A 22,537-nucleotide genomic window follows, 5' to 3' on the forward strand; every position below is an offset into this window, starting at 1 on the left:
AACATTTGCCTCTGTCAGGTCAAGACATGGTCTTAGGAGTCTCTAATCCCTCATCTGCCTTCTTCAGCAAATGCAAAAAAAAGGTTGAACCTCTGTTAGATACTTTACCTTTTGGAGAAGAAGTAAGGTTTTTGGGTGTGGCAGACTTACTTTTCAGAAGGTTTTTTTGTCAGCTTCTTTATTTTAGTGTGACATCTGTCATAGTGCCATCCTGTGAAGTCTGATAACACAGCCTGCTTCTTCTACCCAGAAGCCAAGGTTAAACTGCTGCATCAACACTGACCATCAGCACCATGATAATCTAGCAGCTCTGTATGTTATCTCCAATACTGCACAGACTGCTTTCCTTGCCATCCTTGTTAGTGGGTGTCATGAATCCGTGTCTAGCCACTAGATTTGCTATTACCCTATCACCTCTTACATCCTTTCATCAGATGGAGACCTCACTCCACATTCCCATACCAAAAACCCATCTTTCTCAACCTCCCACTGTGTTCTCTTTGCTTGACTTACAAAGGCAATCCCTATGTCCCAAAGACTATGTTCTTTTACTTCACCTGTGTTGTCCTTGCCCCAGAGACCTTGAGGGAAACACAGACTACAGGACAAGGGGTGTTCCCAAAGCAGGTATTTTGAGTAGTACATATTAAAGATCACAGCAGCAAATTATCATCATTCAAGTAACCAGCACTCAATAACACCATCTGCAAAGATTGCTTGCATGAATCTCTTTATAGCACAGGTCGACTGAGCCTTGCAACAAACTGGACACGGAAGGTATAGACCAGAATGCGTGAAAAACTGCAAGAGAAAGTTCTACTTCACAAGTAAAAAGTACTGAGCAGATAGGGCTGCTGCTTTGCCAGGATGACAAGGTGACTTCATGTGAAGAGATCACCTACTAAGAAAATCTGCAAGGAGGTACAGGGAGAGGCTGCATCTGCGGAGTGAGGGCTAAATTTATCAGATTAAATTCAGTTGCAACAAGGTATGTACCCAGGCATGGGGACTCAGATACCTTTTCTATTAGATTATTAAAATGGTCTCTGGACATGTTTTGGCTTTCCAAATAGTCTGCTTTTCTCTCTCCTGTGCCTGCTTTGGGAGTCCAAATGGGCCACGGGACATCCCCAACAGGCAGCTGTCCTGCAAATGGCCACTTTGATGTGAGAGGTGGCAGAGTAGAACAGTGAGAACAAGGGCTAATCCACTCCAGGCACTTTCAGTGCCAGAGAATGGACACAGACATGTTTTGCTGGAGTGGCTGAGAAACCCATGGAGTGTAACTACAGCACTAGCTAGGAGAAGCAAGCCAGGAAAGCTGCCACAGGCAGAAATCCCAGCTGAACAATGAGAGACAGGCATACATCCCACTGCATCCAGCACTAAGCTGCCCTCGCTATCCTTTGAGTCTGAACTGCCTCAATCAGTTACAGGCCTCTGTCCCTTTGCTAGAGGACTCACCAAGCCTATTCCAAATGACATCCTGAAAACAGTATTTCCTGTGCACTGAAGATTTGCCCCAGAATGCTGTAACTCTATGCAGCACTGCTACATTCACTTTTAAGGGATTCATGCATCAGCAGTGCACCACAGCGTGGGAACTCCACTTCAAGTATCATTAATCCTGCTTGTGGAGAGAAAAATGGAGTAGGTGACCCTTTGACATTTTTTCTATCTCTTTCTTCAATGATAAATATGGATGCAGGATACAAACTTTTCATTTTAATTTCTTTTCTTTTTTTTTCCTTTTTTTTTTTTTTTAAGTGATTCCCCATTTTCTGTACTTCACCAAAAAGAAAGAAAACATTTAAGGAGATAGTCCAAGCCATGTTCATTTAATGCCTGAGAAAATAGATAGGTCTGCCAAGCTCTGTCAGGCTCTGAAACCAATCAAGGAAGCCAACTTTAAATTCTATGGACCTCCCATGAGAATGTTCTGCTAATATTTATATCTCTGCTCTGATTTGGGTGATTGCCCAACTTCCTCAGCTGAACTCATCCACTAACCCAGTGTCAACAGAAAAAAGACAGTTGTTTCTCCCTTGTGAAAGCTGCACCACAGGGCATCCAGTCCAATTCCAAATTGCAAGCAGTAGCCACCAAGTCTAAAATATGCATAAGTCTAACTGCTCTTTTGGGTCAAGAGACTTGGATTTTGTTATGCTGATGCTTACTAAATGAGAATTCCAGTGATGTTCAGAGTAGCAAAACAATTTATTTATGCTTTCATATCTAAATTCTGACACACGCTCACTGAATATATAGAAACATGGATACTTTCTCTTGAGGGTTCAGGGATTCCTCCTGGGTAGGATGATCAGGGTGTACTTTCTCAGACAGGATGTGGAGTATCCATGACAGTTGCTTCTAATGCTACTGCTCCAGCCATCTGTCAAAACATTACCATTACCAGCATATAAGAGACAAATCACAATACAAGATGCTGGTAGAAGATTTCTTTCTAGGTTCTTCATGAAGTTTCAGTCACAGTCTATCTGTTGGCATTGCAAAGATAAACTATGGATTAAAAAGAGCATAAAAACTTTTGAACATGCAGAAAAAAAAATCAAATCAAACTCAAATTATTTACAGTGATCAGTGACACAAAAAAGCTTATCAACATGGGGTTTACCAACAGTTATATGTAAAATCAAAACATCGTAATGGCCATGGCCAGTTAGCAACATTTCCAAACTCCTGAAAGTCAAAAAATTATTCTTCTCTAAATAATTATTGTCGAAGCCAACTCAAAGAGGAGAAGGGACATGTTCTTTGCTTCAAAGTATTATTTTAGGCCTCCTATAACTATCTGTTTAAGAAAGCCCCTTTGGAAAGCAGAACTGAGTAAGTTTGCTGTTGCTCAGCTTTAAGCAATAGACTCTTGATATTTCAAATTCCCTCAGCTTTTCCAGATAGCTTTATTTTTAACTTACCCAGTTGTTTAAAAGCAAGTGCTCTTTTTCAAGTCACATTGTAACACAATGAAAAGAACAGTCAGAGGTCCACTGTGAAATATAAAAGAATATGCTTTATAAATCAAAGGCTCTGTAGGTAAATGAAAGGAAGCCACATCTCCTTGTTCACCCACCAAAAAAATCTACAGTTGCAAAAACATGATTTTCACACCTTAACTACTGATTTTTAATAAAAACACTTACCTGCTCTAAAATATTGTATTACAAATGCAGTAAATTCCAGGAGAAAGAGCACTTACACATTGAAGTTGGTGAATAACTTCCATACAAATTGACTGAATTTTTCACAACATGGACACAAGCTTAAACCACACCATAACTGAAATTATAAATATGCATTGCAAACGTGATCCAAATCCACTATGGATTTCTAGTCAGAAAATACAATATTTCAGAATTCACTAATAAATGATTGATTGACTTTCCATCTTTTACTTAAGAGGGAAGACCATTCATTTCTGGTAATTTGTTCTTTTCCAGCCCTGTGTCACAAGAATTTCATTCACATCTGACGGTCACTCCTGACAGCTTTACTCTATTAAGGATTATTGAATTCTGTTGCAAACCTCACAGCAAAATCTTTGTCACAGATTTTAAGTGGAACAGAGGAAAAATCAATCTGTTTTTTCATTTCATCTAAGAAAAACAAACCCTATTACTCTGTAAACCATGCTGATGTTGCAGGTGTTTTTCGTAGAAGAACGGAAAAGATTTTAACTTGAAAGGTTGATCTGGACTTCTTTTACGGAATGCGATCTTACAGGTACTGCACTTATCTCTTGGTTCCTAGAAAAGAGGTATTGCTCATTTATGACCACGTAGACACTACATAAGACATTCTTAAGTAGCTCAATTTAAATCAAGAGGTTGATTACCTCTATATGCCCAAACTATGTAGAGGTAATGTCAGGGAAGCATTATATCTAAGCACATAACATTTTCTAGTTTGTCATGCATGGACATTTGCCAGAAGATGAGTCTGTCATCTTCTGCTGGTTCCTTCTGCTCACAGTCTGAAGAGCTGTCTCTGCTAGACCAATTAGTCTTCCTTCCACATAATCTTCTGTTACATACTTACCAAAAAAATGTCTGTGTTTCAGGTATGAAACACAGTCTTATTTCTCAGACTACAGACACATAAGACGCTGTGTTGGGTATAGATTTAATCATTCCAGTTCTGCAGACTTCCCTTAATGGTCATTCCTGCTATTCCACTTCCATGATTCCAGCACAATATAACATTCGTTTGACCATTTTATGATCCATGCTGATAATGAAATGGTTTTTATAGCAGGCATAAGTAGTGGAGCAGGAAGTTCAGGCAGATCCAGAACTAACAGCTGGGAATGAACTGAGGATGAAAATATCATAAATCAGTTCATTTCCTTTAACTAGTTAGCTTGTGCAAACAGCCTGTGAGTGCATTTGGCAAGTGGAAAACCTGACCAGAAAACTTAAAAAGGGAGACATCCTTGTATAGAGGTCCTGGTAGAGAGGTCAGATTTGCACCTTGTCCAACAACAATTTTAGTAGCACAGATGAGAAGAGGGGGAACTGGGGCATGGAATGGGAGTTGTGACTTAGGATGTGAACAAGGAGGCAGGAGGAAAGGATTTCCTAAACCAGAGTCTCTGCCAAGGCTACCGTGGAACCTTATCCTTTGCAGCGATTCCTGGTTTGTTTTACCAGCCCACCACCCCTCAGATGGTGGAGTCACACAGGGATCTGTATCAGGGTTCACAGCATGTGGTCACACAAACCTCAGCAGCAGGAAGCCTGTTTGCCACCTCCCCGGGGGAGCACAGTCCCATCAGCCTGCTGCCCAGAGAGCACCCACTGTCTCTCCTTTGAGGAGACGGCAGACTGCCTTCCCAGCCAGGGCTGCCTCCAGACAAACACCTGCGCAGGCTCTTCAGAGACTAACTTTGACAATTCAGAACCCAATCTCCAACAGAGTTAATAATTTCACACAGACATATCACCTTCTGTCTCATATTAGCTATTTTCTCACTTTAAAGATGTCTATCTCTCCCTTGTCAGATCAGTTCCCATGTCTATACAGCTCTCCTACACATGGTGAGAAGTACTGTTTTGTGACGGAGCTTTCTGTATTTGCAAAGCTGGGGGCTGACTGCACTCCTGCCTGTGTTTGCACAGCAGCCTGATAGGAGGGGAGACATCCTAGCTGACACTGTAAGTGTACCCTGATTTCTAGAATAGTTTGATCCCAAGAAAAGATGTCATTCCTCCATAATGGTAGTATTCAAAAGCTGTTGAAAGTTATTTGAAAATTCACAGAAGGCAGGGGTATCTCACAGCATAGAAAATGGTGTGTTGAAGGCTACAGTAAAGGAGTAGAGGGGGCTGAAGAAAGCAGATCTATTCATATCTGTGTTCCTTTGCACTGGCAAGAGCTCCAGACTAACCTTGATTCGTATTGCCGCTACTCCCTGCTTCTAATCCGCATTACTTCATATGGTAAATTATATGAGTAGATAAGACCCCAATAAAAGTGATGCTTCTAGCTGCAAGTGCTGGATCTGCCCTATAAGCAGAAAAATGAGTTCTCTTTTCCTCACAGGTGGTTAGAGTGTGCACTGGGAGAGCCATAAGGGACACTGGTGGTCAGAGACTTGTTAGGAAATGTAAGCCTATTGAAATCCATCTTAATCCACAAAACTGAGATAGCACTACAAAGTACTCTGCCTAAGAGGGAGCTGGCCTTTCTACTTCTTAATCCACATAAGGCAGTGGTTTATAAGCTTTTAGGCATTAGTGCCAATGATCATTATTTCAAAATGTCAAGAATACTATTTAAAGTCTTAGTCCCTTTACCAACCCACCTCCCCTTGTTTTTCTTTTGCTTGCATTCCTTAGAAAATGAATGGGAATCTAAAATCAGTTCCAGTTCACCTCCCTCTGTGACAGATTTTAGCTTCCCCGGAGCAATGCATCAGTGTGCTGTGATCTGTCTGTTAGGCTGTTCACCATAGGCCTAGGCTACATTAATTCAGTAGTAGGACTGGGGGGAAATGCAAGCAGGAATTGAGGAAAAGATACAACCAGATAGTAGATTTTTAGAAAAGAATCAAAGAAATTCATTTAATGTTGCTATTTTAGTTTCTATTTTCTGAGTATCACTAAACTAGTTCATATGCCTCACCTAAGGCCTGGAAATAAAAGTCTTTTTTTTTAGCTATAGTGACGCAAAATAAGCTACGGAAGTGACTGTGTAATAAACTTCTCACAGAAGGGAAAAACTCCTACTCAGGTAGGCACTCATGCACTCATTTATAATTCTAGACTTAAAAAAAATACAACTTTGGCATTTTATGTTGTGGTAAGAGTAAACTACACTTTTTTTAAAGTGACTCCTTTTTCCTCTAAACCAATATACGCTCCGACAAGAAAATATAGAGTAATCTGGTTGATCTTATGGATGAACAAAATTGAAACACAAAAATACCATAGCCTTCAGCATAGTGTAAGAGTAGGAGAATCACGTGCTTCCAGCTCGAGAAGCAAAGGCAGAAGCCCTATCCTCTGAGGGAGGGATGCACTTGGATGAGCCAGACAGGCATGTGTATGGCACCTAATCCTAGCTTCAAAGCTCTTCACTTCCTTCTCATGTGGATTTAAAGAAAGAAGTAAGGATAAATTCCTTTTAAAATCCTATTTTTAGTGTATCCTTCGTTCAAAATAAGCTTATCAGTCTATATAAACAATTTCTATGGCCCCAAGCCCTAAGAAACGTGTTTCCTGTTCCAGAAGCTCCCATATCTACCATCCTCCAAGTAAGCCAGAGAAACCTGGCCAACTCCAGACCCCTGCCAATCCCAGAAAAGTTTATTGGCAAGCCAAGACTTGACCTGTTTCTTTTTTTTTACTTTTAATAACCTACATGTCTTAAATGGTGTCCCTCTTGAAAGTTCAGCACCTGGCTCACGGGTCAAGCACAAAGGGTAATAGTGAATGGGGTAACATCAGACTGACGACCTGTCACTAGTGGGTTCCACAGGGCTCCATCTTAGACCCTGTGCTCTTCAACATCTTCATAAATGGTTTGGACACAGGACAGGAAGGGATACTAAGTAAGTTTGCAGATGACCCAGAACTGGGAGGAATTGTTGACTCCCTCGAAGGGAAGGAGGCCCTACAGAGAGACCTCAGCAAATTAGAGGACTGAGCAATCACCAACCACAGGGCGTTCAACAAGGGGAAGTGCCGGATTCTGCACCTGGGATGAGGTAACCTCAGATGTACATATAGACTGGGGAATGAGATGCTGGAAAGCAGTGCCATGGAAATGGACCTGGGGGTCCTGGCTGATGGTAAGTTGAATATGAGTCAGCAGTGCCCTGGCAGCCAGGAGGGCCAACCGTGTCTGGGGAGTCATCAGGCAAAGCATCACCAGCTGGTCGAGGGAGGGGATTGTTCAGCTCTGCTCTGCACTGGGGCAGCCTCACCTTGAATATGGAGTGCAGTTTTGGGCACCACCATACAGGAAAGATATTAAGCTATTAGAGAGCATCCAAAGGAGGGCAAAGAAGATGGTGAAGGGCCTTGAGGGGAAGTCATATGAGGAGTGGCTGAGGTCACCTGGTGTGTTCAACCTGGAGGAGACTGAGAGGAGACCTCCTTGCAGTCTACAACTTCCTCATGAGGGGATGAGCAGGGGTACATCTCCCCTCTGCGGTGACCAGTGATGAGACCTGAGGAAATGGCCTGAAATTGTGTCAGGAAAGGTTTGGGTTGGATATTAGAAAAAGCTTCTTCACCCTGAAGGTGGTTGGGCACTGGAACAGGCTCCCTTGGGAAGTGATCACAGCAGCAAGACTGAGAGAGTTCAGGAAGTGTCTGGACAATACTCTTAGGCACATGGTGTGACTCCTGGGGATGGTCTTGTGCAGGGCCAGGAGTTGGACTCAATGATCCTTGTGGGTCCCTTCCAACTCAGCATATTCTGTGATTCTGTGATTCTGTGATTCTGTGATTCTGTGATTCTGTGATTCTGTGATTCTGTGATTCTGTGTGTGTACAGACTTCTGTATATGATGGCAGTGATGGTTAGACTCATGAGCCTCGAGTGAGTAGATTTGATGCCAAGATAGAAGCAATAAGTTACAACAAAGAAACACAAAGAATTATTTTTGCAGCCAGCAGAGCTGGCAGTAATAACACTGTGTGATAATTAATGAAAGACTTTTCTGCAGCTATTTAGAAGGGTACTATAGATTCAGTCTTGAAAGAACTGATGGATGGCAATTTGAATACGTAAGGAAGAAATTATTTGTTTAATCGCTGAACACAATAAATTAGGATCCCACGTTATTTTGATTCCATGGGAAACAGTCCACTGCATTTGCATTTTCAAAACTATGCTTAAAAAGAGCCAGCTCTGTAGCCTAAGAACAGAACCTTTTGCTGCCAAACAAGGACATACATTCAAATCCCAGGCTTGGTAGGAGTTAGATAATACGATTCTGGGTAGGAATGAATAATCTTGATTTACACCACAGAAATGTTATGAGCTCACAAACCATTAATTGTTTTGGAGAAAGTGTGGCAAGCCTTTCCAGAGACCCCCATGCAGCATCAGCCCGGACTGTGTGTATAGAAACATAATTAAAACAAGTAAGAATGCAAGGAGGTTTCGCTTCCCATTTTATCTCATCAGTAATTTAGTCATTCGGCATCACTGCCTCTAGCCAGGGATGCTCAGTACGTGCTTAAGCTTCCCTGTTGTAAGGAAGCAACAATTTGCTTCACTGTAGTAGAGATATCAGGGACTATGTAGAGAAAGTACTTGAAAGTACTCAGCCTCTACCAACTGAGCTGGACAAGCATGTCTTAAATGCTCATGTCCTTTGAAAATAAAGCCAGCATGATTAGGGGCCTTGATACATACTGAAAAGCTCATAGATTCCAACTTAAACCTGTACTTGAAAGCAGAATTTCAAGCTTACCAGAAGGAAATTTTCTCTTTTGATTTTTATTATATTTTTATTCTTAAAAGATTTCTTACCAAATTGCCTAAGAAGCATCTTGATATACTGCAAGATACAGCATAATGTTACTCTATTTATTTACTTGTGCAGAACCCAGAACCCCAAGGAGAGAATTAAAGTGGATTAAGTATGAAAGATTCCTCTTCCAAAAAGTAGATACAAGGTAACTCCTAAGTAAGTCACTATTTGATATGGATGCACAGATTTGTCTTAGGGAAGTAAACTCCATCAGCTGTCATTTCACTATGATCAGGAACTTGAGTGACTTTTAATGGTGGTTAAATTGTCCTGCTGAGCTACCTGTCCATTTTCCCAAGTACAGGTTTGAGAAATCAAGTGCTTTTAAAAGCACATTCAGAGCTTAGTTCTGGGGGGGGAGGGGGGGGGGGAATTGCAAGGGAAGGATGGAAATTGGAAGTTTATCATCACTTTGAAAGACCGGCCAAAAAGTTACCACCCCAAACATTGTCACTGTCCTAGTATTCTAATAGATATTGCTAGATTGTTCTACTTTCTCTCATTCTTTATTTTAATATTTGTTATCTTAACTATTATATAGTAACTTTTATTCCAAGTGTTTTGCTAAGATTTTCTGCTTATGTGTATTTCTATTTAGTGGTTTCTGCAGTACAGCAAATTTTGGTGGGGTTTTTTATTGTGTTTCCTTTTTTCCAAGTAGCGTGTAATATGAAAACAAAGGCATTGAAAACTTGTCACAGATTACAGCAAGTGAAAGAAGTTCAGGATAGAGTTTATAACTCTAACTTGTTCTTACTGTCTAAAGTTCTCTGATCCATTCAGGGAACTTCACAAAAAACCACTAACATTTAGGTGAGGCAAAGTAAATTTTCTTTATTCTCTTTGAGACATGCAAGTGAAGTTATCTTGGCTGGTTAATGGGCTTCCATAAATTAAGACAGCCTGGCTACAGATGTTTCTAGAACTCAGTTTAAATAGCTGGAACTTGATTGCACATACTTTCCATTTAAATTCATGGCTGTTTCTGGTATGTAGTTGAGAGTGCAATTAGAGTGTTCCTTGATTCATGCATATAAGCATTAGCATTCTGGCAAATGAGGTAATGTACAGATGTAGTTCAGATTTGTGTTTGTCTGTGTGCTGAGAGCTTCTCTGTGACTTCAAGAACGGGTCAGGCTGAGACAGTAATGAATATTTCCTAGTGACACAGTCAATACTACTGCTAGTTCCAGCCTGAAATGTTTCTTTAATGACCACGCTCAGGGTAACACAGTCTTTATGTTCAAATTAGGAAACCGAGACATGAGCTTCAGTCATATAACACCAAGGGAATGGGAACATGGAATCACATTCTAGCATAGATTCTTAACGTATTTTTCAAATTATGGTAAAGTAGAGCAAGAAGAGCAAGACTACTTTGCATGTTTAAAAAGGAGAAAACAGTATATACAACTACAGATCTCATTTCTCTCCCCCAATCTTTGTGTCTGAACGTGTTCACTTAACCAAAAAAACATTTGATACTCTGAAGATTAAAAGAAATAGAGGTGCCCATTAGAGGGGGTTAATGCATATCAGTTCATTAAGGACACACTGTGCCAAATTGAGCCTGTGTCTGTCTCTGCTGATTTTCTTGGCAATCTGATCTATCTGGACTTAGGTAAATATGATAGACTATTGCATGAGATATTGATAGATAAACAATGAAAAATAAAAGCCATAAAAGCATTGTGATAAGCTGAAAGCAGCTGTGCTTAGTGTTGAAAGGTGAAGTGTCAGGCTGGGAAAAGAAAAGAAGCTACAGTGCAGCTCTTTGAGGCTTGGTTTGGGGAGGAGTTTCATTAAAGATTTTATCCCAAAGAGTAGCATGCTTGTAAGACTTGTTGATGACACATAGTTGGAAAGCAACATCAGAGGGAGATCAAAATAGCATACAAGATGAACTGCTAATCACTGGCAATATGTGGACATAAGGAACAGCACTGGGAATAGGAGGAAATTCCAGGTGCATGTCCACATACAAAACCACTTGTAAGAATTTAAGATATAAATTGACACAGTTTCACAGTATAAAATGAGAGGCAGTGAGACACTGTTAGGCAATCACAAAATGGCTACATGTTCTCAAATATTATAATCTAAATAGGACCTACAATGAAGACAGGAAATAATCTCCAGCAGAGGCTGCGTCGATACAATTTCATCAGGTACAGATGGGATGTGAACAGACATCTCGGGGCAACTGTGTCTGAAGGGAGGTTTGAATGCCTGAAAGCTCTGAATAGAAAGAATGAATAGGTTTTATTCAAGCTTATGTAGTGCCTTTATAAGGCACAGAGCCCGAGTCCTTTCCAATGAACTGTCTACCAAGGAAAACAGAGGTTCCTTGTAACAACTAATCATAGTAGATCATGTTTTACAGGGTAGAGGTAAATAATGTCTACTGTTCTCACTAATACACATAGGGTTTACTGAAGATAATTATCTGCTTGTAGTGAAAAAGTGTTGGGTCTCAAGAGGATTACAGGAAAAGGCAGGGTTAGGAAGCTGGAGCTGAGAAGATTTTCTGTTTATCAGTTACTAGAAAGGAAGGACAAAAAAGCCAAACTGTCACTGATGGAAGACCAGACAAACTGTGTCAGTGGCTCCTCTCTCGTCTTTCTTAGTGATCTTTGAAGAAACAGTCGAAGGACTGAGTAAATTCTAGTATGTCCCTAACTATTTGGTATAAGGCCTTCAGAAACTTGAACTTTAACAAGAAGTAAACAAGTTTGGTGCTGAGACATCTTAACCTTCTAACTCAGCTGGATTTCCTTCTCAATACCACTTTAATAGCAGCCCAAGAATAAGAGGCCATATTCTTTAGTTGCATTAGCATGAAGTGCTAACTTGATGCAGACAGTTAAATAAGGAGTAAGATCACTATAACTTTTGTGTTTAAACTCCAAATTAAAAAAAAAACCACCATGAGATATTACAAGAGATAGCTGATTTTGAAGCCTACCTTGTTAAGTTTGGATTTAACCAGTGATTGAAGTAAGAAGGCTTCTCTCTCAATCTCCTTAGCAGTAAACCCACAGAGATAACCCTTGTCAACACAGTTTTTCAAAATTCAGCACTCACCAGATCATATAGAATTTCTGTACAGTTGTCACCATGAAGAAGCTGACCTGCTCTCTCAGGATCCTCTATGTAGCTTGCCTACAGGAATTTGGTTTTCATAGTTTATCTGTTACTTTTCTGTAGCTCACAGCCCTCAAGGATACCCTGTTTCTGTTAGTTCTATTGCTAAAAGGATGTAGCAGAAATCAGATAAACTCTTCTCCAGGAGGCCTTCACAGTCTGGTTCTTAGTGACAACTTTATAACATGGAACACAACTAATGCTGGTAAAGACATTCAGAGCAGAGTAAGCTTGACAGAACATCTAAACCCTTCAGTATCCTTCAGGTGCTTGACAAGCAGAAGTATGTGAGGACAAGATCTTTCAGTCTGTCTCCTAGTCAGCAGTTGCAGGTTTGTCACCTCCGGGCGGATTGTGGGCTTCATCGAATCCATGATAATACCTGTGGGCTTACTCCAAATACCAAAAGGAATTTCTCACAACAGTACCTTGGACACAAAGCCCATCTTTCCAACATGAAGACATGCTCTGTGTCCTGGCTAAGGTGTTACTTTTGTTTGAAAGGCAATGTCTTCTATTTGGGAAAAAATGCAGAGGTCGATGTACATGCTCTCGTATTTTTATCCAGACTTCTAGATTAAGAATCCAGTGGTTTTGGTAGTCTTACCATCCTCCATCTCTCCTCTTATAGTGTCATGATAAGACACTCCATTACCACCACCACCCTACACTTATGGGGAAACTGTTTTCTTTTGCCTACGTGTTACATACGCTCGATTTTCCACAAGGTCTTCATGTCCTTGAGTTTGGTTACCACTGGTAACTCTCAAAAGGCAAAAGCTAAAGTAAGGATGTTGTTATACTTACTGGTGCTGCCTTAGTTGCTGGAGAAGACCCCAGCTTCATTCCTGTAAATGTAGTAGGGGAAGATCCTAGGCTAAAAAAAAAAAGGGAATACTTTCTCTTGCTCATCAGTGGCAATGCTGATAATCATCTCTCATCTGAGAACTGTATGGATCTCACAGATTCTCAACATCACATCAGAGACAGTCTCTTTAGGTGTCATTCTACATTTGTTCACTGCCAGAGACAGAGAATGCAGCCATCGACCCACACAGGATCAATTACTTCCTGGATGACATGATGATGGGCAGAGCCAGCCTGCCCATAGCAGGCTCCAGAAACAGAGCACCCCACTTTCCTTACCCAAGGCAACCAGAAGGATAGCAGGTGAAGGATTTAATTACAGTATTGTCCATCTGGGTCTACTCATAATCTGCTCTTATAGTTCCCACATTCAATCTTGCTTTTAGGAGTTAAGAGGGAATGGGGAAACAGAAGCTGGAATAACATCTCTGTCCTTCCAGTATTGGCAAGGACACTTCTTTGCTTGGTTGTGGTAAGCATCCACACCCAGCAAGAAAAAAAAAAAGCATCGAATACAGATCCTATAAAGACTGTATCAAGAGGTTTGGAAAAAGGTGCCTGCTGTCATCTGATTCATGAACATCATGTAACACACCATAAACCTGTTTGTGGTTATCCTACTTTGTATACAAAAGTTACACGAAGATATTTTCTCTGTTCAGGGCTGGTGTTCCTGGCTGTAATATGTCCTGCCCCACGGCTAGTCAGCTCTGCTAGATGGTGCAGACAGTGGAAAGGTCCCACTGCCTCAGCATCCTCTCAGTGAGTTTGCAGTACTGCTGAAGCCAGAAAAACAGCACTTATTGGATGAACTGATTCATTTGCATTAGTTATAAACAAATAGAAAGAAAATATGGAAGTCATGACTAAAAAGGAAATAATCTTTACTTAACGAATTCCCAAAGGTGTACTAAATTTTTAATCTTCTTATCATTTTATCCTCATTTAGTGCAGTCTCAGTTCCCCACACAAGATGGCAGCTCTTCTTTCCTTCTGCTCAGCTGTTCCTCCGTGAAAGCTGTACTTTCACACTGACACTGCAGGTGTGAGTGCAACACAGTAATAAACGAAACTAGGTACCAGCCTCAAGACTCTAGTCATTAGTCACTCCAAAACCAGCATCTCACATGTTACAGCATGGTTTGTGAGGAATGGCAGAGTTTCACTAGACGATATTACATTTGTCTAGTTCCAGCAAGTAGCAGTAACTGGTTTGTACTTTTACTGGTTTTAGCTGAGGTAATTTTCTTCACAGTGGCTGGTATGGGGCTGGGTTTCATATTCGTGTTGAACACAGGGGTGATATATAAAGGTGTTTTTATTATTGCTGAGCAGGGCTTACACAGAGCCAAGGGCTTTTCTGCTTTTCATCCTGCCATGCTGGCAAAGAAGTTGAGGGTACATGGGAAACTGGGAGAAGACACAGCCATGATAGCTGACTCAAACTAACCAAAGTTATATTCCATACCATATGACATCACGCTCAGTATATAAAGTGAGGGCAAAAAGGAAGAAGGGATGAACACCTGGAGTGATGGTGTTTGTCTTCCCAAGTAACCTTTATATGTGATGGGGCCCTGTTCTCCTGGAGATGGCTGAACACCTGCCTGCCCATGGGAAGGGGTGAATAATTTCCTTGTTTTGCTTTGCTTGTGTGCATGGCTTTTGCTTCCCCTATTTAACTGGCTTTATCTCAATGCACAAGTTTTCTAGCTTTTACTGTTTTGATTCTTTTCCCGATCCCACTGGTGGGGGAGTGAGCAAGCAGCTGTGTGCTACCTTGTTCCTGGCTGGGGTTAAACCACAACAGTACTGCATGTCACAGTTTTGAGGTTTGGAAATGCCACATAAAAGGAAAAAAAACAAAAACACTTCTTCCAGTTCAGATTACAGGACACTCACATGCTCAGACTTTTAGACTATGTCTCCTACTACCCTAGTTGCATTGTCATTTAGAGAAGTTTTTGCATTTCACATTTGTTTTAGCACACTAAATATGTGAGTGTGTTTCAGGCAAAGCAACAGAAAATAGGTCTTCACATAACTCAGGCTTGCTAGAAAGTAAATCCTAAATTTTATCTAGCCTGATGTCTGACCCCAACATTGCATTGAGTGTCTCTATGAAGTCAGAAACTCTGAAGTGGTTCTAACTAATGGTTCATAATTACCCATAATAAAAGATGCTAAATTGTTAATACTGCTGTTTCATTTTGAAACAAATGATGAATCAATTTACACTGTACAGATTCTGCTCTGCTGAAATTCTTGCCTCCTTGAATAGGTTATAGGATGCCTCACTAAGGGTGAGCCAGACCCAGTTGGTAGTGAATGTGTGGATCTCTGCTCCATCATCACCAGCGTGGCCTGTCCCTCTTTAAGAAGAGCCAAGAAGAAATGCTGAAGTACCTAAAGGTCATATTTACAGTCCTCTCAGATGTTGAGGAGATATATCCTGTTCTCTTATGCCATGCTCATGGAGTAATGTAAGCTTAGTCCCATAAATATTTGTTCTAAATGTATTATTCTCCTCTAAAGGTTCAACAACCAACAGCTCAGAGACTAGAAGGCAGCAGCAAGAAAACGAGAGGGCTGGCCCTCTTTCCCAACATTCTGAGCTTCCAGCCAGCGGGAGGCCAGCAGGTGTCAGCAGGAGCTTGGGATGGGATGGACGCGCACGGACCCCAGGATCCCGGAGCGGCAGAACCTCCTCGCTGATGGAAGAAACGACTGATTAAAAACAAACAAACAAACAATAAGAACCAACATGACTTTTAGAGTGGGTGGTGAGCTTAAAAGAACTACCGATCCCTTCCCTCTGGCTGACTCCGGCAGGCCGTGGAGCAGCGGCTGTCGAAGCTGGAGCCGCGCACTCTCCTCTCTCTCCCCCCGCCGTACGGGCTTGTCCCGCAGACCAGCTCGGCGCTCGGGAACTTACCGGGAAGCTGCAGGGCTTTGGCAGAGAGCCTGAGTGCTGTGGTTTTGGGGGCTGCCTGGAGCACGCTGGAGTTACCAGGCCAGACTCTGTCCCGCTCAGGGTTCCGGCGGGGGAACGGGCAGCGGCTGCTGCAGGAAGGGCAGAGGGATGCGCCGGCTGCTCCACTCAACGCCGAACCTGTCGCAACTCTCCTCTTTGTCTCCCAGTCAATCCATGCCTTGTGCCTCATGGCAAATGTGAGACAATTAATTGAAAGTTACTTACTTCTCAATTAAGCTGCAAATTATTTTTTTTTTCATCTCTTGAAGAGTGCCTGGCAGCTGAAAAGAATGCGAAGATAGTTACCATAGAGAAGCTACTGTGGTAAATTGTCCTTTGACAGCTTCTTCGTATATCAAAGTCTTTATTTAAACACCTGTCTTCCCCCCAAAAAAAGCCTGAGAAATCTGGCTAGAGGGACTCAGCAGTTGCTGCACTTGTAGATTAACTGCCCATCGTCAGCCCTCTGCATGGGTCTCACACCTCAGCCCTTGCTCCTGAAGACACCAAAAGTAAAGAGCACTTCAGAACAAAATCAACACTGAGGTAACTCCAAAATTAATTCTCACAACAGAAGTAGAAAAAGCCTTCTATAACAAACAAATTTCTCATTTGTAGTATTTGACTACCGATTACTAGAAATTACCTAATAGATATGGTCTGTAATTGAGAATAAACAAAAATTTTCCTTATTTTCAAGAAAATACATACAGTCCAGCCATTCTAAACATGATTCTTTACACAGGCAAATTTTCAAGGGTAGAAATGAGTGAAAAAAAGTAACAAAATGGATCCTTTTTGTTCCAAACAAGAGGAAGATCCCATGGGAGCCTCAACACCGTGGAGCAGTGATGTTATCCATTGGCAATTACAGGGTATTATCAGGGCATCAGACAGCTGAAAATGCATTGCATTATTTCCCACAATGCTTATTCCAAATTAAAAGAGTCAGGCCCTTTGGTAGAATCATAGAATGGCCTGGGTTGGAAGGGCCCTTAAAGATCATCTAGTTCCAACTTTCCTGTCAAAAGCAAGGAACCTTCCACTAGACCACATTGCTCAAAGCCCCATCCAACCTCTTCTTGAACACCTCCAGGGATGGGCATTCTGCAACCTCTCTGGACAACCCGTGTCAGTGCTTCACCACCCTTAAAGAATTTCTCCCTAATATCCAATCTGAATCTCCCCTTTTTCAGCATATAGCCATTCCCCCTTATCCTATCACTACTACATGTCTCTGTAAAAATCCCTCTCCAGCTCTCCTGCAGGCCCCCTTTAGGCACTGGAAGGTGCTATAACATCTCCCTGGAGCCTTCTCTTCTGCAGGCTGAACAGCTCTTCCAGCCTGTCTTTTTAGGAGAGGTGTTCCAGCCTTCAGATCATCTATGTCCCTCTCTGGACTTGTTCCAGTAGGTCAAGGTCTTTCTTGTGCTGGGGAGCCCAGAGCTGGACACAGTATTCCAGGTGGGGTTTCACAAGAACAGGGTAAAGGGAGAGAATCGTCTCCCTCAACCAGCTGGTTGTGCCTCTTGCTGCAGCCCAAGCTACAATCCTTAATCAGTTTTTCTCTACTTTCTTTTTTTTTCTTCTTTCTTCTGTACAGAAATTTAGCAATGCAGCAATATAGCCACTTTAAACAAAAATGGCAAATTTAATATTAAGTTTGGTCTCTTCCACTTGAAACATGTTACTTTATGCACATATGTGGGGCTAGCATTACATCTTGAAAAAAAGATGAAGAAAAAAAAAGAACTACAGAACCATTTCAGTAACAAAAATCTCAAGGTTTAAGCATAAATAAAAACGTTGGGTTTTTAAAAAATATTTTGATCTTACATTTTCAGGTAAATTTTCTCCCTTAGGAGAGGGTAGGTATAATAAGGTCTTCCAGCAGGTCTTCAAGAAGTCTAAGAAGGACTAATATGCAAGTTGTGTCACTTCACTTCTCTTCAGACTTTCCAGAATGTTGGTGAGCCAGTCAGACTTTGTGTGAATCTTGTAATCAGGACACAGTGAAAATCATCCCACAACTTGTTTGGCTGCACTGGGAAAGTCCTGTCTTAAAGCAACCCATAAGTTATTGACAGTCTATGTATGCGTAATTTTTTGCCCTTATTCTCAGATTTACAGAAATATTTTTCATTACCAAATAGTAAAAATCCAATACCTATACAGAATATTCTGAGTTGGAAGGGATTCAGAAAGATCTTCATGTCCTACTCTTAAATGAACGGCCCATGAAGAGATCAAACCCACAACTTTGGTATTATTAGCACCGTGCTCTAACCAACTGACCTAATAGTACAGTTTAATGACTCCGCTCATTGAATGAAGCTCTGAGTGTATAATGATTTTCATTGACAGCGTGTAGATGCAAAATAATTCCTCATGAAGATAACATAAATGCAATAAAGTACAAGAAGGTTCTTGAGAAAACAGCACACACTGTTCCTGTTTAAAGATCTGTCTCAGGGTGTGCTAGGACCTGTTTCCTGAGACAGCTATATGAAGTGTAAGGTAATACTTATTTAAATTTTCTTCTTAATGTTAGAGGAGTTGAAGGTTCTATAGATAGCAACACTACAAACTAGAAACAACCTGCTACTTCTGGACAACCTTGTGCAGTCAGAATGGCAAAGTACAGGCACTCAGCCACAAACTGAAAATACCCACTGACCTCAGGGGGAGTTGCACATTCCAGAAGAGTCTTGGGAACAACCCTTAGACGTCACATGGGCTGCAGCTGACCTCAGTGGCAGTTTAACATGCCCACCCTTCCTTAACCCTCCTGCATCTACCACACTTGAGCTTTCCTGAAAGTACAGATAATGTGGGCAGTCACCACACTCAGCAGAGAGAGTCTATGTGCTTACACAGGCATTTGAGGATGAAGGAGAGAACTCAGGCCTGCCCACACAATGCATCTCCCAGCACATACCTGTAGCCCAGCACTAGCAGAAACCAATGCCTGCCCACACTCTCTTCCAATGAGCAGCAGAAGGGAAGAAACTACCTAAAGGGATAGCTGCAGCTTCACCTGGGAAAGGTGGTAGCCCAAACACATGACCAAACTAAAGATAAATAAAAGTGTCTTTCCCCTCCCTTCAAGCCCCTACTGCCACAGTGTTCCTTCCCTGGAAAATTTCACCTTGCTGCACCACAGTGACAGCTCTACAAGCAGAGGAGACAGCTGCAAGAATTAGTTGAATATGCCTAAAACTTTTTTTGCTCTCTCTGCTTGGAAAGAGCTGGGTCAAGCTTTGTGGGACTTTTCAAATAAAACACCCAAAGGAAGTATCATGCTGAACAGCAGGATTTACAATACAGGGAGTTGTCACTGAAAGTGCTGAGTAATCTAAAAAAAAAGTTCTACCAACACTACCTTAAAAAATATGTGACCATCTTTGATCCAAGTTTATAGAAATACTTCAAAAATAATTGCTCCTTCATTTGCTTGACAAGCTGGGTTCAAAATTCTGTCTCCCTAGCAACAGCTGAGGACATGAAACTGTGCCATTGTATGTCTAGGAAAGAAAATAAAGGGGAACAGAAAATTACTCCTGAAAGTTAGTTAAAAGGATATGCAGAGAGAAGGAAAAACAAGAATGGGCAAGTAGTCACACATCAATAATCTCAAAGATAAAATATTTCATCTTTCTAAGTACTACAGGAAATACAAGGCTAAAGCTGGTAGTTGCTGCTGTTGCTTTTTTCATCCAGTGGATTTGTTTGCTGCAGTTAGCAATATGTGCCAAAAATCATTTTGGCTGCTTCTAAGAGACAAAACAGGCAGAAGACTGCATACTTTTCTTCTTAAGCACTGATGGCTGAAGCACTGTGATCGCAGTGCACCTGTGAGGCAATACCTCAACGAAAGCACTGCAGAGCACCTCCAAGTTAGACGAAAACATTGGCAGCACTGTTTGCAGTGTAATGTTTTTCAGGTTTTAATTTCTATTAAATATAAACCCCAAATTTTTTAATCTTCCTCTACCTTGTCAGAGGACTAGCATAGTTTACTAGCTGAAATATTTCTGGGAAGTCACAGAACACTAGCTGATTAAGAACTTTCAGAAATTTTTCTGTACTTCCCAAAAGTGAAAAATCTCAGAAGAAAGTGAGCAGAACCCTGTTCTACCTCCTGTTCAAATGATAGGAGCAAGTTCTTTCTGCACATTCTTTAGATTGAATAAATCACCAGACCTTCCTGCCTATCGGAACCACACCAGGAGAATATCACCACAGAGCAGTGTACTACACCTTCACATCTTCCATATACCACTAACAATTACCTGGAAAGAAAATACTGTGAGAATGTGACTTGTTTAAGAGTCAGACAACTGTGGCATCCAAAATGATTTGTGTCCATGTGCCTCAGTTCTCAGATCCACTAATGGAATAACATAAAAAACCCCCTGAAATTGCAATGAAGTACCAGGTATTTATTGAGCTATTTATTTTGTTTCCAGCCTGTTTGTCTTTAGATTGATTTAGGAGCTCCTCTCCACCTTTTGTAAATTAAACTTATTTTCTAGCCTCATTTCACATTAAGAGTGATTTTAGAGTGATCTGACATATTTACTGCCCCTTTCATCATGGAACTCTGAACTAGATCACACCATCCCCCTTGGCCACAGGAATCGCTCCCTGTCCATAGGGGCATCCTCCAGTAGCCTGGCCTGGGCTGACAACATCAATTGTCAGATTGCTGGTGAAATATCTCCTCTGCTACTGCTAGCCTCTGCCAGATGATCAAATGCAGGAAAGCAGAATGAGAACTGCCACAGCAAGGAACAAGTAGCTCTGTGTATTTTCACATGAATAGTCCAGTGTTACAGATGATGCTAGAGAGGCGGCAGCTAATACCTCCTATGCAATAGTCTATGGCTGTGACACTTTACTGTCATGTTCTTTCTTATTACATTTAGCAGAAGCCAGTAGGAAGAAATGAGTGCTGCATAAGCTGCAAGATCCTCATTGATCATGGTTGGAATGGGCTGTCCATGGAGGTGGTGAATTCACCATCCCTGGAGGTTTTTAAGATGAGACTGGATGTGGCACTTTGTGCCATGGTCTAATAACCACAGCAGTGTTGATGATCTCAGAGGTCTTTTTCCAACCCAGTTTATTCAATGATTCTATGATTCCATGATTCTATGATTAAGTTTCTTTCAAGAAAAGTTCCTGTTTCTGCACATGTCCTCCCTCCGTGTAAATTAGAGGAAGGAGATCAAATCTGATCCCTGAAAAGACAGATAAGAGTCCTAGTTATGGGGAGAAAATTAAACTAATGGGAAAAAAAGGCTTTAAAAGAAATAAAAAGAGCAGTTCTAAGGATCAGTCTGTGGCTAAGAAGCCATTTGGGTAATACCAGTTAGGATTTGAACTTGCTGTTGATGAGAAACTCCTTCAGTCTTCAATTCTGTAGCCTTAATATGATTTCAGGATGTTAGGACTAGAAGGGCTGCAGCTGGTGTTCTCAATGCTGAGTTATGTGCCACTGAGAGAGAAGAAACAGCAGCTTGTTCCATTCACTGGCTTTGGTCACTGACAATGGGAGAGCAGCAACAACTACCATTAAGGTCATACATCTGTGCCCACCTCTACCCAGGGTCCACTTTCAGGTCTGAAGCCATCTTTTGCCTGCAGCAAAAAAACCCATCGATGCCTTTTCTAGAAAGAAGCAGCTTTCCATTTTTGTACCAGCCCTGGGTGATTGCTTGTTGGCCAAGTTCTGCCCTTAGTTGCAAATCAATATTGCCTGAGACTGTTCTGCCAAACTTATCATGCTTCCTTGACCTGTGACTTTTAGACTTTAAAGGCTGCTCTGAGTTGCTCAGAGAAGCAGTTAAGGCAAGCAGGTGCTGTATGTGGAACAGCAGTACACAAATTTGTGGAGGAAGTGACAAGACTTATCCTTGCCCCTGAGGAAAGTTATTTCACAGAGAGAACAGCCCCAGGAAAGACCTCTGTCTTCTACACATCATTATTACAATAGAAGGTTTCCTTGTACCAGGGAAATTATTTTTATCGGTAATAATTTTTGTCCTAGAGTTTTATACAATCATTAAAAAACACCCAACACATTTTACTGTTTCCAAGATAAGAACAAGGTCTCCAATCTGACTTCTTTTCTGTGGAAAGCCACTGCAGAGAAAAGCAGAGATTTTAAGTGTTTGTAAAAACATTTGGTGTTGGTAATCTGTGCAGCAGTGCTTTGTGCTGGGTAAACCTTCCTAAATATGCTTTCCTGCGTGTTCATTAGTGTCATCTGGCCCCTAAATGACCATATAAGCTTATCTGAGGACAATTTTGTATCCATTAGTTTGGAAGACAAGATTTGTTTCATTAAGGCTGAGAAAGGAGATTTGTATTTTTTGAGGAGACACTGTGTGTTGCCTTCACCAGTAAATGGTGAGAAACAGCTGTGGAAGGAGAGGGAATGATAACATGACAGCTGATACCAGCCATGGCTTTCACAGCCTGCAGCAGCTGACATGCAGGCATAGCCTTCATCTATTTCCCTCACAGCCTCATATGAGTTTTGA

General features: G+C 41.4%; 1 long non-coding RNA gene across 1 annotated transcript; it reads right to left on the reverse strand.

Moving 5' to 3' along the window:
• Window positions 1-2,198: 2,198 nt before the first annotated feature.
• LOC135410279 (uncharacterized) lies at window positions 2,199-21,078 on the reverse strand. Its single transcript, XR_010428598.1, has 2 exons — window positions 15,951-21,078; window positions 2,199-15,726 (listed from the first exon to the last, which is right to left on the reverse strand). It is a non-coding gene; the product is annotated as an uncharacterized LOC135410279 (long non-coding RNA).
• Between the last annotated feature and the right edge of the window lie 1,459 nt (window positions 21,079-22,537).

Source organism: Pseudopipra pipra, chromosome 1 (assembly GCF_036250125.1).
Source record: "Pseudopipra pipra isolate bDixPip1 chromosome 1, bDixPip1.hap1, whole genome shotgun sequence".
Lineage (NCBI taxonomy): Eukaryota > Metazoa > Chordata > Aves > Passeriformes > Pipridae > Pseudopipra > Pseudopipra pipra.